Raw genomic sequence first — 5,246 nt, 5'->3', positions numbered from 1 at the left:
CAGCGGATTTAAGTGAGTGAGAGGATTAAGTTTAGAGTTAGGGTGTTGAGAGGATTAGACTTGAAACTTTAAGAGTCAAACTCAGATGATGTGAGAGAGTGACAGAGTGACAGAGTGACAGAGTGAGAGAGTGATTATGAATCTGTTATTAAACGTCTATTTTTGACACACTGAGCAAGTGGTCTCTATGTATTGCTGGGTTTCGCCCGATGTGTTTGAATCTTATGGAGAGTGTTTGTCGTTATTAATGTTTCCCCCCAAAATGCATTGTTCCTAACCCTCATTAGCATATTTCCCAAAATGCATTGATTCCCCTAATCTACATATTTAAGACAGTTACCCACCCAAAACCCCTGTTTTTCCCAGAGATCCCGCTAATTTTCGTTGGTTGTTGCAGTTGATAGTGGATTGGATGTCTATTCTTTTCAAGTGTCGTACATAACCATTCATTGCTCCTCCCGTGCGTGTTTTTTTTGAATGTCGTTTCACCTCAGGGAGACTGTTTTAAATTATGCAAATGAGGGAGATTTTCAGTTTCCAGTTAGGGAGACTGTTTTTTTGGGTGTTTTTTCACTAAAATGAACTGTTTTGACTGGGAGTCTTCACCGATTTTGAGGCAACCCTAACCCTAACCCCTAACCCTAACCCTAAGTTAGGGAGACTGTTTTTTGGGGTGTTTTTTCACTAAAATGAACTGTTTTGACTGGGAGTCTTCACCGATTTTGAGGCAACCCTAACCCCTAACCCTTAACCCTAACCCTAAACCCTAACCCTTTGCTAACCCTGACCCCTAACCCTAACCGTAAACCCTAATCCTAACCCTAACCTTAGGGAGACTGTTTTTTTGGTGTTTTTCACTAAAATGAACTGTTTTGACTGGGAGTCTTCACCGATTTTGATGCAACCCTAACCCTAAACCCTAACACTAACACTTACCACTAACCCTAATCCTAACCCTAATACTTTGGGTGTCATACCAGGATTCTGCCACAACGCTGCAGCAGAGAGGTAATAATATTATGTGTATAGAAATACTTTGGGTGTCGTACCACTATTCATCCACAAGGTGGCAGCAGAGAGGCAACAACTAATACTAACCCTAACCCTAAAATGAACTGTTTTGACTGGGAGTCTTCACCGATTTTGATGCAACCCTAACAATAACCTTAACCCTAACCTAACCCTAACCGATTCATCTTAACTCTAAACCTAACCCTAACGATTCATCCTAACTCCTAAACCTAACCCTAATACTTTGGGTGTCATACCCGGATTCTGCCACAAGGTGGCAGCAGAGAGGCAACAATATTATGTGTATAGAAATACTTTGGGTGTCATACCAGGATTAGGGACACTTAGGGAGACTGTTTTTTTGGTGTTTTTTCACTAAAATGAACTGTTTTGACTGGGAGTCTTCACCAATTTTTATTCAACCCTAACCCCTAACCCTAAATCTAACTCTAACCCTAAATCTAACCCTAACCCATAACTCTAACCCCTAACCTAACGCTAACCCCTAACCTAACCTCTAACCCTAACCTTATGGGTTCCCAGCCACAGATTGTGTAGACCCTAACCCCTAACCCTAACCTTAGGGAGACTGTTTTTTTGGTGTTTTTTCACTAAAATGAACTGTTTTGACTGGGAGTCTTCACCAATTTTTATTCAACCCTAACCCCTAACCCTAAATCTAACTCTAACCCTAAATCTAACCCTAACCCATAACTCTAACCCCTAACCTAACGCTAACCCCTAACCTAACCTCTAACCCTAACCTTATGGGTTCCCAGCCACAGATTGTGTAGACCCTAACCCCTAACCCTAACCTTAGGGAGACTGTTTTTTTGGTGTTTTTTCACTAAAATGACGTGTTTTGACTGGGAGTCTTCACCAATTTTTATTCAACCCTAACCCCTAACCCTAAATCTAACTCTAACCCTAAATCTAACCCTAACCCATAACTCTAACCCCTAACCTAACGCTAACCCCTAACCTAACCTCTAACCCTAACCTTATGGGTTCCCAGCCACAGATTGTGTAGACCCTAACCCCTAACCCTAACCTTAGGGAGACTGTTTTTTTGGTGTTTTTTCACTAAAATGAACTGTTTTGACTGGGAGTCTTCACCGATTTTGATGCAACCCTAACCCTGACCCAACCCCTAACCCTAACGATTAATCCTAACCCTAACCCCTAACTCCTAAACCTAACCCTAATACTTTGGGTGTCATACCAGGATTCATCCACAAGGCGGCAGCAGAGAGGGAATAATATTATGTGTATAGAAATACTTTGGGTGTCATACCGGGATTAGGGTCACTTAGGGAGACTGTTTTTTTGGTGTTTTTTCACTAAAATGAACTGTTTTGACTGGGAGTCCTCACCGATTTTGATTCAACCCTAACCACTAACCCTAAACCCTAAATCTAACTCTAACCCTAAATCTAACTCTAACCCTAAATCTAACTCTAACCCTAAATCTAACTCTAACCCTAAATCTAACCCCTGACTCTAATCTCTAACCCATAACTCTAACCCCTAACCCTAACCTTATGGTTTCCCAGCCACAGAATGTGTAGACCCTAACCCCTAACCCTAACCGTAAACCCTAATCCTAACCCCTAACACTAACCCTTAACCCTTAACCCTAACCCTAACACCACTAACCCTAATCCTAACCCTAATACTGTGGGTGTCATACCAGGATTCTGCCACAAGGCTGCAGCAGAGAGGCAATAATATTATGTCTATAGAAATACTTTGGGTGTCATACCGGGATTCTGCCACAAGGCGGCAGCAGAGAGGCAACAATATTATGTCTATAGAAATACTTTGGGTGTCATACCGGGATTCATCCACAAGGTGGTAGCAGAGAGGCAACCCTAACCCTAAGGATTCATCCTAACCCTAACCCCTAAACCTAATCCTAACCCTAATACTTTGGGTGTCATACCAGGATTCTGCCACAAGGCGGCAGCAGAGAGGCAACAATATTATGTGTATAGAAATACTTTTGGTGTCATACCAGGATTCTGCCACAAGGTGGTAACAGAAGCAACCCTAACCCTTAGGCTAAACACTAAACCCTAACCCTAACCCACACAACCCATCCAACCCACACAGCCCATCCAACCCACACAGCCCCTCCAACCCACACAGCCCCTCCAACCCACACAACACATCCAACCCACACTGTGACGGACTGAACCATCACCAGGGCTGCTGGAGGAGCCTGAGGGCTAGCCTCCTTCCTGCACACCACGGACCTAGGACTATAGAGATGTATTACCCCGGAGAACTTTGTGTGCTGTGTGTTCATCTAGAGAGAGAACTTGTCACTATTTGCCTTGATGGGAACCATTCTTCTAAAGGCAGCAGGCTGTCTGGAGTGACCATTGTTTGCAATGATAGGATTAAGCTCCTCCCTGATTAAGGACATTCATCCCAAAGAGTGTCTGGGCTTCAAAGACTTCTAATGCGGCACCCGGCTGTCTGGGGGAGGGGCCACACTGCACTCTAATCTGATCCTGTCAGGTATAAACTCTGTGCGCTTCCTTCAATAAAGCAGATCTTGTTTTCCACTTCAACATTGGTATTGTCTGATGCTTGAGTAGTTAAGCGTTCTGTCCTAAGATATTGGTTCTGTCCAATAATTAGGCCGGTTTGGGCTGAGGACACTGGGATTCAGGTTCCAGCGGAGAGGAAGCTGATTTCTGACAGAGTTACCCAGTTGGGGTACCAGGAGGTCCGTCACACATACAAGCCATCCCAACCCACCCAACCCGCACGACCCATCCGTGGACAAACCTCACTATCAACCAACCTCCTCCTATGAAAGGCCCTAGTCGGAAGACATGAATGCACCGCCGACCAGGCCACATCCCTCTGTCTATGCACAATACCCTTATCCGAAACATTCCTACAATCCCTCTCACTCTGCACTGACGTCAATCACCCAATCACCACCAATTATTCTCTCATCTCCAACAATCTCATCACCTTCCTACTTTCACACCATAATTCCCTACTGATCGCCCCTAAACCATACCTCTCTACGCACTGCCCCATCCTCACATAGAACCATGAAGCCCCAAAACACACCGGTTTCTTCAAATCAAACTCATACCCCACAATCCTCCTCAACACATAGCCCCCAGCATACCGCAACATACATCCAGCCAGACTCTCACTCATACTCACCTTCACACACATACTTCACCCATAAAAACCGTTCAATATCCACCATTCCTCCATTCAACTTCTCCAACCTCGAAGACCACAAGGCAGCAGCAGTGAGGCAACAATATTATGTGTATAGAAATACTTTGGGTGTCATACCGGGATTCATCCACAAGGCGGCAGCAGAGAGGCAACATTATTTGGTGCTGCCGCCTTGTGGATGATTTCTGGTATGACACCCAAAGTATTTCTATATACATATTATTGCCTCTCTGCTGCCGCCTTGTGGATGATTTCTGGTATGACACCCAAAGTATTTCTATACACATAATATTGTTGCCTCTCTGCTGCTGCCTTGTGGATGAATCCCGGTATGACACCCAAAGTATTTCTATAAACATAATATTATTGCCTCTCTGCTGCCACCTTGTGGATGAATAGTTGTATGACACCCAAAGTATTAGGGTTAGGATTAGGGTTTAGGGTTAGGGGTTAGGGTCTACACAATCTGTGGCTGGGAACCCATAAGGTTAGGGTTAGAGGTTAGGTTAAGGTTAGGGGTAAGAGTTAGGTTAGGGGTTAGAGTTATGGGTTAGAGATTAGAGTCAGGGTTTAGGGTTAGGGTTAGATTTAGAGTTAAGGGTTAGGGTCTACACAATCTGTGGCTGGGAATCACTTAGGGTTAGAGTTAGGGTTAGGGTTAGGGGTTAGGATTAAGGTTAGGGTTGAATCGGTTAGGGATTAGGGTTAGGATGAATCCTGGTATGACACCCAAAGTATTTATATGTAACATATTGTGTCCTCTCTGCTGCCACCATGTGGATGGTTTCTGGTATGACACCAAAAGTATTTCTATACACATAATATTGTTGCCTCTCTGCTGCTGCCGTGTGGCAGAATCCTGGTATGACACCCAAAGTGTGGGTTGGATGGGTTGTGTGGGTTGGATGGGTTGTGTGGGTTGGTTGGGTGGGTTGTGTGGGTTGGGTTGTGTGGGTTGGATGGGTTGGGTGGGTTGGATGGGTTGGGTGGGTTGTGTGGGTTGTGTGGGTTGTGTGGGTTGTGTG

This window comes from Nanorana parkeri, unplaced genomic scaffold (genome assembly GCF_000935625.1).
Source record: "Nanorana parkeri isolate BGI_ZX_2015 unplaced genomic scaffold, ASM93562v1 scaffold4222, whole genome shotgun sequence".
NCBI lineage: Eukaryota > Metazoa > Chordata > Amphibia > Anura > Dicroglossidae > Nanorana > Nanorana parkeri.
The sequence above is the reverse complement of the archived record's forward strand: the minus strand, read 5'-3'. Positions refer to the sequence as shown.